Genomic DNA, 14,271 nt, shown 5'->3' with positions numbered 1-14,271 from the left:
AATGAGGCAATAATAGATACTTAATAATGACTAATTAAGAGCCAATATGTTACTAATTTGCATGTAATAAGCAACTTATTAATGGTGAATATTTTCCCCATACTAAAGTGTTACCCAATTTTGGTACCTGGGTTTTTGTTCATTGCACTTTTTATATGATTTTGAAATGTCTGCAAAATTCTGCCTCGGTTTTCGTATTTTCGACTTCGCAAACATGCTGCGTAACAAATCAGTCTGGAAGTTAACGACTTTCATTTTTGAATCACTGAATGTGAGGCTTGAAAAAAACAGAAAATAGTGTAATGAGATTTATTTAGCGAGTTCATAGATGCTAACGTTTTAACAGTTGGAAAATATTATTCTTGTAAATGCAAAGTTTGAATTAGTAGGCACAAGACATTGATACAACTTTGATTATGCATACATGTCCTTTAAAACTGACTCCGAAACAACGTTGCAAATTTCTATGGTCAAATGAACGTCATAACCTGACAATGAATAAACGTCGTCAAAAAGCATATTGTTTCAATGTTGTATTTGTGTTATAGAATATTGGTTGGGAAATTACCAAAATTCTATGTAAAATCAACGTCAGAACCCAACATTGATTAAATGTGGTAAAAAAGCATGTTGTTTCAACGTTGTAGTTGTGTTGTACTAACCCCGTCTCCAAATGAGTTGGGAAATTGTGTTAGATGTAAATATAAATGGAATACAATGATTTGCAAATCCTTTTCAACCCATATTCAATTGAATGCACTACTATTTTTTTTTTTGCAAATAATAATTAACTTAGAATTTCATGGCTGCAACACATGTCACAGCAGTTGGCAAAGAGCATGTTCACCACTGTGTTACATCACCTTTTCTTTTAACAACATTCAATGAACGTTTGGGAACTGAGGAAACTAATTGTTGAAGCTTTGAAAGTGGAATTCTTTCCCATTCTTGTTTTATGTAGAGCTTCAGTCGTTCAACAGTCCGGGGTCTCCGCTGTCGTATTTTACGCTTCATAATACGCCACACAATTTCGATGGGAGACAGGTCTGGACTGCAGGCGGGCCAGGAAAGTACCCGCACTCTTTTTTTACGAAGCCACGCTGTCGTAACACGTGCTGAATGTAGTTTGGCTTTGTCTTGCTGAAATAAGCAGGGGCGTCCATGAAAAGGATGGTGCTTAGATGGCAGCATATGTTGTTCCAAAACCTGTATGTACGTTTCAGCATTAATGGTGCCTTCACAGATGTGTAAGTTACCCATGCCTTGGGCACTAATGCACCCCCATACCATCACAGATGCTTGCTTTTGAACTTTGCGTCGATAACAGTCCGGATGGTTCGCTTACCCTTTGATGACACAATGCCAAAAATTTCCCAAAACAACTTGAAATGTGGACTCGTCAGACCACAGAACACTTTTCCACTTTGCATCAGTCCATCTTAGATGATCTCGGGCCCAGAGAAGCCGGCGGCGTTTCTGTATGTTGTTGATAAATGGCTTTCGCTTTGCATAGTAGAGCTTAGTAAACCATACGGCCTGGGCTACTGGGTGTGAAGTTGGAGAAGATGTAGGTGGAGGCCCCCTTGGTGTCCTGGGTTGTAGATTACCTGACTGACAGACCACAGTACGTGCGACTGCAGGACTGTGTGTCTGACAGGCTGGTCAGCAACAACAGGGCCCCGCAGAGCACCGAGCCCCCTTCCTCTTAACCATTTACACCACCAATTTCCACTATCAATCAGAGTCCTGCCACCTTCAGAAGTTTTCTGATGACTCTGCGATAGTGGGGTGTATTGAGGATGGTGATGACGAGAAATACAGGACACTGGTGGAGGACTTTGTCACATGGTGTGGAAAGAACCACCTCCAGCTTAATGTGACGAAGACCAAGGAGCTGGTTGTGGACCTGGGAAGGAGGAGTACTTCAGCGACCCCTGTTTCCAACAGGGGGGTGGATGTGGACATGGTAGAGGATTATAAATACCTTGGTGTACACATGGACAACAAGCTGAATGGGTCAAAACACGCTCAGGCCCTCTACAAGAAGGGACAGAGCCGCCTCTACTTCCTCAGGAGGTTAGGATCCTTCAATGTCTGTACAAAGATGTTGAAGATGTTCTACGAGGCGGTGGTGGCGGGCGCCTTCTTGTATGCCGTGGCCTGCTGGGGCAGCGGGCTGAGTGAGGGACACAAACAGACAGGACACGTTGGTAGAGAAGGCCAGTAATGTGGTGGGAGTGGAGCTGGACTCTCTGGCGGTGGTGTCAGAGAGGAGTTGTCCAGCAAAACTCCTAGCCATTATGTACAACACCTCCCACCCACTACACTCGGACCTTGCGGAGAGAATGAGCAGGTTCGGTGGAAGGCTCAGACTCCCCAAATGCAACACCAAACGACACAGGAGGTCCTTCATACCGACAGCCATCAGACTGTATAATGCATATGTTCCTTGACTGCACTTAAATGTAGAATATATGTAGAATATATTTATACTATCCATATATTATATATTATATATATAATATATGTTGTATATTATTTATTATTATTATTATTGTCTATTGTGAGCGAACTGTGGTACTGAATTTCCCCCAAGGATCAATAAAGTACTTTCTATTCTATTCTATTCTATTTAATTTGCACTTACAGATGTAGCGACCAACTGTATTAAGTGACAGTGGTTTTCTGAAGTGTTCCTGAGCCCATGTGGTGATATGCTTAAGAGATTTATGTCGTTTTTTGATACAGTGCCGTCGGAGGGATCGAAGGTCACGGTCATTCAATGTTGGTTTCCAGCCACCTGGAGTGATTTCTCCAGATTCTCTGAACCTTTTGATATTATTATGGACCACAAATGTTAAAATCCATAAATTTCTTGCAATTGCACTTTGAGAAACGTTGTTCTTGAACTGTTTGACTATTTGCTCACGCAGTTGTGCACAAAGGGATGTACCTCGCCCCATCCTTTCTTGTGAAAGACTGAGCATTTTTTGGGAAGCTGTTTTTATACCCAATCATGGCACCCACCTGTTCCCAATTAGCCTGCACACCGGTGGGATGTTCCAAATAAATGTTTGATGAGCATTCCTCAACTTTATCAGTATTTATTGTCACCTTTCCCAACTTCTTTGTCACCTGTTGCTGGCATCAAATTCTAAAGTTAATGATTATTTGCAAAAAAAAAATGTTTGTATCAGTTTGAACATCAAATACGTTGTCTTTGTAGCATATTTAACTGAATATGGGTTGAACATGATTTGAAAATCATTGTATTCCGTTTATATTTACATCTAACACAATTTCCCAACTAATATGGAAACGGGGTTTGTATAATATTGGTTGGAAAATGACCAAAATTCAATGTAAAATCAATGTCAGAATCCAATCGGCAAAAAGCATGTTGTTTCAACGTTAGGTTTGAGTTGCGCAACATCAACGTTGTATTTATGTTGTAAAATATTGTTTGGGAAATGACAAGAATTGAACGTAAAATCAACGTCGCGACCTGACATTGATTAAATGTCGTCCAAAAGCATGTTGTTTCAACGTTGTATTTGTGTTTTAGAATATTGGTTGGGAAATGAACAAAATTTAATGCTAAATCAACGTCAGAACCCAACATTGATTAAATGTTGTAAAAAAGCATGTTGTTTCAACGTTGTATTTTTGTTGTATAATATTGGTTGGAAAATGACCAAAATTCAATGTTAAATCAAAGGCAGAACCCAATATTGAATAAAGGTTGTCAAAAAGCATGTTGTTTCAACTGTAGGTTTGAGTTGCTCAATGTCAATGTTGTATTTGTGTTGTAGAATTTCGGTTGGGAAATGACCAAAACTCAATGTAAAATCAACGTCAGAACCCAACATTGAATAAAGGTTGTAAAAAAGCATGTTGTTTCAACTGTAGGTTTGAGTTGGTGAACGTCAGTTTTGTATTTGTGTTGTAAAATATTGGTTGGGAAATGACAAAAATTCAATGTAAAATCAACGTCAGAAGCCAACATTGATTAAACGTTGTAAAAAAGCAGGTTGTTTCAACCTTGAATTTGTGTTGTAGAATTTCGGTTGGGAAATGACAAAAATTCAATGTAAACTCAACGTCAGAAGCCAACATTGATTAAACGTTGTAAAAAAGCAGGTTGTTTCAACCTTGTATTTGTGTTGTAGAATAGTGGTTGGGAAATTACCAAAATTCAATGTAAATTGTAGGTTTGAATTGCTGAACGTCAACATTGTATTTGTGTTGTAAAATATTGGTTGGGAAATGACAAGAATTCTATGTAAAATCAACATCACAACCTGACATTGATTAAATGTCGTCAAAAAGCATGTTGTTTCAATGGTAGGTTTTAGTTGCTCAACATTAGGACCTAATTCAACAACTTTTCAACGTTATTTTTATGTCGTGTGCCTGCTTGTGAGGCAACATCCTGGTGTAGTTCTTCCACAAGATGGCTGTAGCCGCATTTGGAGTATCACAAGCTGTTGTATTTACCTCTGCATGCACTTTAAAACGCTGCTGTCTGTGTGAGTCGCATGCGTGTCACACTATTGAATAATGCTGACTGAGCAGTTTGCTCCTCGCCGATATGACAACGTTGATTCTTTGGCCAAGTTCCGTCGTCTTACTCTCGGCTTGTTCTTAAACGGCCCAAAGAGAACCCTCGCCGAGTCCTCGAAAATATTTGCAGAGGTCCTTCAGGCGGAGTAGATATGAGCCATGCAGCTGTGGAATGTGTTCGGTCGGTGAGGTCCATTAGTGCGCCGAGTTCCACGCTCACACTTTGTTGTGATCGGGTGCTGAAATAGCATCTTTCAGCTCTTTTTTCTGAACTTGACAACGCAGTGACGGTTTAATAAAAAGTCAGTAAATTACACAACACAGGTTCATGGATCACAGCATATCTTACCATCAATCCCACTTCCTAGTGGCTGTGAGCAGCGTGGAGGTTCGAATAATAATGTTTGTCATCACAGCAGTCTCTCATTTTTTAAAACATTTTTCATCGACCTTCTACTTTTCTGTGTTTCATAATGGTTTTGTACGGTTACCCTGAGCAGGGAAAAAGGACTAAACTGTATTTATTAAGCGTATGATTATTATTCCTATGCACTGACGGGCGTCCTAATAGCAAAAGTCGGTGGTGTTTAGTCAAATACTTCTTTATATAGAGAGTTAAAAAGTCAAATCGTGCCTTAGTGCGACGCTGCCTGCACACTGGTGTGAAAAAAAAAGACTGAAAAAAGTGTGTGTGTGTGTGTGTGTGTGTGTGTGTGTGTGTGTGTGTGTGTGTGTGTGTGTTCTTGTATTTCTACCCTTCTTGAGACATCAACAAGGAAAAGTAACAATACGGAAAACCATTGCATTTAATAGAGAGCCAAATACTAGAGTCCGTGAACATTGCTCCAAAGTGAGTGTTTTTTGGTGTGTGTTCTTGTATTTCTACCCTTCTTGAGACATCAACAAGGAAAAGTAACAATACGGAAAACCATTGCATTTAATAGAGAGCCAAATACTAGAGTCCGTGAACATTGCTCCAAAGTGAGTGTTTTTTGTTTTAATGTGCATACAAAAGTAAACATTGACAGGTGTAAATGTAGCAATATATGATAGCACAAGACGGTAGCTTTAGAAGGACTTCCCTATTCATCCCCAAAAAACCCCGCCAGGTGAACAGCTGATTTTACGACTTCCGGTGCTGACGTAAGACAACCCACGTCCCATATCTGACCGTAGGATGAACAAATACACTACGGTACAAAAACTATAGTGGCCATTAAAAGTTAGCTTCTACAGCTGGGTGGCCCAAAGTGCGGCAAAGGGGCCATCTGTGGTCCGTGACTCGTTTGTCATCGGTCTCAAGCACATTGTAAAAAACAAAAAATAAAGATCTCATTTGCACCCTTTGTGGGGAAATGTATCAAAAGTAGGTTAGTCCCAAAAAGGAGGGATTTTTCAAATTGACTGTGTGTCGGTTTTAAAAGTGCTCCCCTCTGGCAAACGTATGGAATAACAAGTGTGTGTAAAAATTTAAAGTGCTCTCTCTCTGGCCAACATATGTAAAAAAGTGTGTGTAAGAAATTGAAATGCACCACCTTTGGCCAAAATTATTTTCTTTTAAATATATGTATATAGAGACATACTGTAATAACTTGAAGTAAACAATGAAGATAGAAAAACAATTACAAACAAAAAATTAAAATAAAATAAAAATGGACTAAAAGCTCACCTTTTTTATATTTGCATAGTATGTATATATTATTAATGTTGTAAATACAAATCTATATATATCTAGGGTGGTCCCAAAGAAGTAGGCATTTTTTGGAGGTCTCAAGAAAGTGACAAATACAAGAATGAGTGTGTGTGTGTGCATGTGTGTGTGTGTGTGTGTGTGTGTGTGTGTGTGTGTGTGTGTGTGTGTGTGTGTGTGTGTGTGTGTGTGTGTGTGTGTGTGTGTGTGTGTGTGTGTGTGTGCGTGCAAACGTATTTTCAGGACCTTGACACAAGTAACAGCTGAAAGGGAGAACGAAGAAAAAGAAGTTGTTTATGTTTCATGTAAAAACGAAGTGACTCATTTTTCTTGCTTTTATTGGATATCCAGGCCTATGAAATGTTTGACCCAAGAGTCAAATTTGATGATTTTACCTCTGATGATAAACAAAAAGAAAAATGTTGTGTTTATTTTTATTTTTATATCAGAAGTTAGGAAAAAAATTAGACTAGGACAAGGTCATAGAAAATGTTTATAATAAATAAATCCAATTGATGTTTTTTTGTACACAAGTCTAGTGTATGTTCATTTTATTTTATTATCAACACACTACAATATATATGTATAACAAAAAAATGTGTTAATATCATACTGTAAAGCAGCTGCAGTACATTCACAATGCTGCTGCTCGAGTCCTGACTAGAACCAGGACAGATGCTCATATTGGTCCGGTGTTTATGTCACTGCACTGGCTGCCTGTAGCTCAGAGAATAGACTTTAAAAGAAGTCGTTTCACGGTCTCGTGCCAAATCTGACATCTGATCTCGGCGTCTGAGAACCTCAGGGAGTGATCTTCTGCTGGCGTCCAAAGTCAGGACCAAACATGGTGAGGCTGCGTTTCAGTTTTATGCTCCTAAAATCTGGAATAGTCCTCCAGAAGATGTGCGACAGGCATCCACGTTGGCAATGGTCAAATCCAAGTTGAAAACACTTTTGTTGAATTCTGCATGTAACAACTTAAAGAATTTATCTACACTCTTTGATTTTAATTTTAATTTTGTTTTTTGACGATTTAATTTTATGATTTTGATTTGAATTATTATTGTTTTTATGATTATTTAATTTTATGATTTTAATTTGAATTATGATTGTTTTCAATACGACTTTATTTTATGATTGTAATTTGTATTTTGATTGATGTATGATGATTTAATATTATAATTTTAATTTTAATTATGATTGTTTTTATTTTATGATTTTAATTTGAATTGTTGTTGTTTTTATGAGGTTTTTATTTTATGATTGTAATTAAAATCATGATTGCTTTTATGATTTCTTATTTTATGATTGTAGTTTGAATTATGATTGTTTTATAATGATTTTTATTTTATTATTTTAATTTGAATTATGATTATTTGAACTCAACTCTCTCCTTTGAGTCACACATTAAAAGCGTTACTCAAACGGCCTTCTTCCAGCTCCGTAATATCGCTAAAATTCGCTCTATTTTGTCCACTAACGACGCTGAGATCATTATCCATACGTTTGTTACGTCTCGCCTCGATTACTGTAAAGTTTTATTTTGGTGTCTCCCTTTGTCTAGCATTACAAGTTTACAGTTGGTACAAAATGCTGCTGCTTGACTTTTGACAAGAATGATCATATTACGCCTATACTGGTTCACCTACACTGGCTTCCTGTGCCCACATATGCAGTCCTCACCAAGGTTTCTCATAGTCATCATTGTCACCGACGTCCCACTGGGTGTGAGTTTTCCTTGCCCTTATGTGGGCTCTACCGAGGATGTCGTTGTGGTTTGTGTTGTGGTCTGTGTTGTGGTCCGTGCAGCCCTTTGAGACACTAGTGATTGAGGGCTATATAAATAATCATTGATTGATTGATTCATTGATTTATATTATGATTTTATTTTGTGATTTTGATTTGAATTATGATTGTTTTTAAGATGATTTTACTTTATGATTTTAATTTGGATTATGATTGTTTTATGATTATTTTAATTTATGATTTTAATTTAAATTATGATAATTTTGTGATGTTTTGATTTTAATTTGAATTATGATGGTTTTTAAAATGATTTTATTTTATGATTTTAATTTCAATTATGAAAATGTTATGATGATTTTGTTACATCATTTTAATTTGAATTGGATTGTTTTTCTGATGTTTTTATTTTATGATTTTAATTTGGATTATGATTGTTTTATGATTTTATTTTATGATTTTAATTTAAATTATGATAATTCTATGATGTTTTGATTTTAAGATTTTAATTTGAATTATGATGGTTTTTATGATGATTTTATTTTATGATTTTAATTTCAATTATGATAATTTTATGATGAATTTGTTACATCATTTTAATTTTAATTGTGATTGTTTTTATGAGAATTTTATTTTATGATTTTAATTTCAATTATGATTATTATTATTCTTTTTTTTTTGCCTTCTTTTAAATTTTCTTGTAAAGCGCTTTGAATTGCCTTGCATAGAAATTCTGCCTAATAAATAACTTGCCTTGCTTACTAGAGTAAAACAATTTGTTTTTTCATATATTAAACACAACTTTATTGGAAATATGACAATATACAAAGAAATTGGCTAGTTTAAAAGACTAAAGATGATGTTTTAAATGTTATTTAATTTAATTCATTACACATGAAATATATAGAGTGCCGTAACATTAGTTGGTACATTACAAGTAATTTTTTTATTTTTCGAATATTAATAACAATTGATGTAATTGTTTTAAAAATATACTGTGCTAAGTCTAAAAATGTAATGTGATGTGTTTAATCTATTTAATTTAATGTATATTATATCATTTATTACAGTTGAAATACATTGAGGGCCCCAATACATGGGTGGCACATATTATGTAATTTTGTTTTTCGTTTTTAAATTCATTTAAGTGTTTTAATTAATTTAACTATGCTAAGACTAAGGAAAAATTAGTTATAATAAAGTGTTTAGGAGTATTGACGTGGGTTCTCAACTAAAAGTCTACATTAAACATATTTTACTTACATTAAATTAGCTTGCATTAAATTAGAATCGAAATAGATTAAACCAAAGTCATCTTGCGTTGTACATTTGCAACATTGTCCTACAACCGAGTTCAATACATAACCTTAGAGCATCGAATATACCTAATTTCCCTTTTTTTTTTTTTTGCAATAATTGGGATTTATGTCGTTCATTTCTCAGTAAATAATGCATGAGTCCTCTAAAAAAAAATAATCACATTGTTTGCATTTTATAGGGTGCCATAACTCTTAACTACCACTGAGTGTCGCTATTCACCTACAAAGCAACACGGTTCAACGTTGCCAGACCTTTGGACCTCATTCACCAGTCGTCCTTTTTCATTAGAATACAATAAAAGTAGGCACAAAGCTGTATAGATATTCTATAAATATACTTTTTTAAATGTTTCCTCTTTACTTCTCTCCTTGGCCTCCTTCCCTCCCTCCTCTCTTTCCTTCCTTCCTTCCTTCCTTTCTTTGGCTACACATCATCAGAGAGAACAACAAAATATGAACACATGCAGAGTAATGGGCCTGTGTGTGTGTGTGTGTGTGTGTGTGTGTGTGTGTGTGTGTGTGTGTGTGTGTGTGTGTGTGTGTGTGTGTGTGTGTGTGTGTGTGTGTGTGTGTGACCCTGGCAAGAATAAATGCAGCTGTTGTTGTTGGCTGACAGTCTCACTGCTGTTTAATTGCATGAGTTTTCTTGTTGTTTTAGTCACAATGGAATCCAGAAAAAAAAATTGCCCAAGTAATTTTGTGATTTTGTGTGAAACAGGAAGTGGTTTTGTCCAACCTTGATTGAGGTCCAAATCTGTGGCATCCAGCTGTGAGGTCACGGGGACACACCTGGTGGTTGATGACAGAGGTGATTAGAGGCAGCCTTTGAGTTGCTGGGTATGCACAAGAGCTGGAAGATAAGATGATTGCATTACTGCTCAAGATGAGAGAGGGTCATCACAAGGCGACAGACAGATGGTCTCATTTGGGTGTGGGAGTGTCGGAGTCACGTGACCGACTGGCCCACGTTGTACTACAGTAACAAGACTGAGCCGCTTGATCAAGGCCACACGTTGAATGAATGCAGATTCTGATGACATGATCATTGTTATCTTTTGTTGGTGGTAGGGTTGTCCCTATAGCAATATTTTGGTACCGGTACCAAAATGTATTTCGATACTTTTCAAAATAAAGGGGACAACCAAAAATGGCATTTTGGGCTTTATTTTAACAAAAAATCTTAGGGTACATTAAACATATGTTTATTATTGCAAACGAACAACAATTTTGTCCTTAAATAAAATAGTGAACATACAAGACAATTTGTCTTTTAGTAGTAAGTAAACAAACAAAGGCTCCAAATTTAGCTGCTGATGCATGCAGTAACATATTGTGTCTTATCATTCTATTATTTTGTCAAAATTATGAAGGACAAGCTGTACAAATCAATCAATCAATCAATCAATGATTATTTATACAGCCCTAAATCACTATTGTCTCAAAGGGCTGCACGAACCACAACACAAACCACAACGATATCCTCGGTAGAGCCCACATAAGGGCAAGGAAAACTCACACCCAGTGGTGCGTCGGTGACAATGATGACTATGAAAAACCTTGGAGAGGACCGCTTATGTGGGGTTGCGGGGGGGGGGGGGGGGGGGCGGATTGTAAATAATGTAAATAATTCAATGTATATACTATGATGATTAACTTGTGTGATGACTGTATTATGCTGATAGTATATATTTGTACCACGAATTGATTAACGTGGACCCCGACTTAAACAAGTTGAAAAACTTATTCGGGTGTTACCATTTAGTGGTCAATTGTACGGAAAATGTACTGAACTGTGCAATCTACTAATAAAAGTATCAATCAATCAATCAATCCAGTCTAAAGTGGATCCAACACAGCAGAGAGAGTCCCTCCACAGTGGAGCCCGCAGGAAACCACGACAAGTGGAGGCGGATCAGCAGCGCAGGGATGTCCCCAACCGATACACAGGCGAGCGGTCCATCCTGGGTCCCGGCTCTGTACGAGCGGTCCATCCTGGGTCCCGACTCAGGACAGCCAGCACCTCATCCATGGCCATTGTACCGGACCCCCTCCAGTAGGATAGAGGTGAAAAAGAAAAGAAACGGCAGATCAACTGGTCTAAAAAGGGTGTCTATTTAAATGCTAGAGTATACAAATGAGTTTTAAGGTGAGACTTAAATGCTTCTACTGAGGTGGCATCTCAAACTGTTACCGGGAGGGCATTCCAGAGTACTGGAGCCCAAACGGAAAACGCTCTATAGCCCAAAGACTTTTTTTGGGCTCTGGGAATCACTAATAAGCCGGAGTCCTTTGAACGCAGATTTCTTGCGGGGACATATGGTACAATACAATCGGCAAGATAGGCTGGAGCTAGACCGTGTTGTATTTTACCCGTAAGTAGTAAAACCCTAAAGTCAAAACCTAAGTGCACAGGAAGCCAGTGCAGGCGAGCCAGTATAGACGTAATATGATCAAACTTTCTTGTTCTTGTCAAAAGTCTAGCAGACGCAATTTGTACCAACTGTAATCGATTATTAATCTACTTGTTCATTTACTGTTAATATCTGCTTATTTTCTGTTTCAACATGTTCTATCTACACTTCTGTTAAAATGTAATAATCCCTTTTTCTTCTGTTGTTTGGATACTTTACATTAGTTTTGGATGATACCAAAAATGTAGGCATTGATCCGATACCATGTAGTTACAGGATCATACATTGGTCCTATTTAAAGTCCTCATGTGTCCAAGGAGTTATTTACTATGTTTATAATAATAATAATAATAATAACTTGGATTTATATCGCGCTTTTCTAAACACTCAATGCGCCCACAGAGAAGTGGGACCCATCATTCATTCACACCTGGTGGTGGTAAGCAACATCAGTAGCCACAGCTGCCCTGGGGTAGACTGACATAAACATAATGTGATTTTTTTTTATAAGAAAAAATCTTTTGTGATGATAAAAAATATCCAGTACTTGGTATCATTACAGTAAATGTCCGGTGTAAATCCATTCATGGCATTTGTTTACATTGAGGAGCATTATCTTTTGTTAGTGGTGACACTGGTGAACTGTTGTATCCTCCTACAGTGTGTAGTGAAGCATGTTTAGCTATTCCTCGTCCTGCCATGGAAGCGAGGATTAGTGATTTAGGAGTAGCTGAAAAACTGCACTCAAATCGACATTAGCTGCTAGCTAACTAGCCATGTCTTAAAGCACCTCTTCCTAAGGCGTTTCAGTGTTATAACTTCACCTTTATCCTTATTTTTAAGCCAAAATGCATCCGTACTCCCTTTTTTTATGTTTTATGCCCATTTTCTTCTCTTTTAAACGTTGTATGCCTACTTGTTTATTTTTTAAGTTTTTTATGGCCATTTAAAAAAAAAATCTCTAATGCCCATTTATTTTATTTATGTTTTAAGCCTTGTTTTTATTTTTATTTTTTCAATGTTTTATGCCCATTTATTTATTTTTAAAATGTTTTATGCCCATTTTTGGATTAAAAAAAAAGTTTTATGCCCATATAATTACTTTTTAAAATGTTTTATGCCCATTTATTTATTTTTTTAAATGTATGCCCATTTATTAATTTTAAATGTAAGAATCACTTCATTAAATATTCAAACACAGTGTTACTCTTCAAACTGTGTGTAATGTTAAAGTGGCCAAAAATAAATAACACCTATGCCTTGTTTTTAATGAATACTTAGGTCTATAGGACTGTTGGTAGATATGGTGGTACTTGGAGAACCAAGTGTTTTCTGAGATGCTACTTAGTAAAAAAAGGTTTGACAACCATTTGGAGGGTGTTTTTTGGGAGGGGGGAGCAAAAGTCTGAATCTGGAAAAAAACAAAAAAACACAATCTAAAAATAATTTAGTAATACAATAAAAAGCAAGTGTATTTTCAGGAAAACAGTCAATAAATAGTTATTTTTGAATGTATTTTATTATAATTAAATAAACACTTAATAAGAATGAAAAGACAAATGCTCAGCTGTTTGCCACACAGATCACAGCACAGACACGCCACAGCTTTCATGTGTGCTCTATTTACAGTTTCGTGCACTCAATGAGGTTCAGATTTCATACATTTTCATCAGTTATACTTATTGAACGATTAATCAAAACAACATAATATACATCCAAGCTTTTACATAAATAAGGCATCACTTTTCTAAAAAAATGTATATTAAAATTGTATATTAAAATGTATATTAAAATTGTATATTAGCTTGATGGCTTGAAAACATGAAAATTAAAACTAAAATTAAGATGCACGTTACAACACACGTTACAATCAAAACAGCTGGTACATAAGGAGTACAACATGGGACGGCGTGGCGCAGTGGAAGAGTGGCCGTGCGCAACCCGAGGGTCCTTGGTTCAATCCCCACCTAGTACCAACCTTGTCACGTCCGTTGTGTCCTGAGCAAGACACTTCACCCTTGCTCCTGTGGGTGCTGGTTAGCGCCTTGCATGGCAGCTCCCTCCATCAGTGTGTGAATGTGTGTGTGAATGGGTAAATGAGGAAGTAGTGTCAAAGCGCTTTGAGTACCTTGAAGGCAGAAAAGCGCTATACAAGTACAACCCATTTATCAATCAATCAATCAATGTTTACTTATATAGCCTAGCCCTAAATCACTAGTGTCTCAAAGGGCTGCACAAACCACTACGACATCCTCGGTAGGCCCACATAAGGCCAAGGAAAACTCACGCCCAGTGGGACGTCGGTGACAATGATGACTATGAGAACCTTGGAGAGGAGGAAAGCAATGGATGTCGAGCGGGTCTAACATGATACTGTGAAAGTTCAATCCATAATGGATCCAACACAGTCGCAAGAGTCCAGTCCAAAGCGGATCCAACACAGCAGCGAGAGTCCCGTTCACAGCGGAGCCAGCAGGAAAACATCCCAAGCGGAGGCGGATCAGCAGCGCAGAGATGTCCCCAGCCGATACACAGGCGAGCAGTA

The sequence above is a fragment of the Nerophis ophidion genome, linkage group LG19 (assembly GCF_033978795.1).
Source record: "Nerophis ophidion isolate RoL-2023_Sa linkage group LG19, RoL_Noph_v1.0, whole genome shotgun sequence".
Classification (NCBI taxonomy): Eukaryota; Metazoa; Chordata; class Actinopteri; order Syngnathiformes; family Syngnathidae; genus Nerophis; species Nerophis ophidion.
This window is presented reverse-complemented; position numbering follows the sequence as displayed.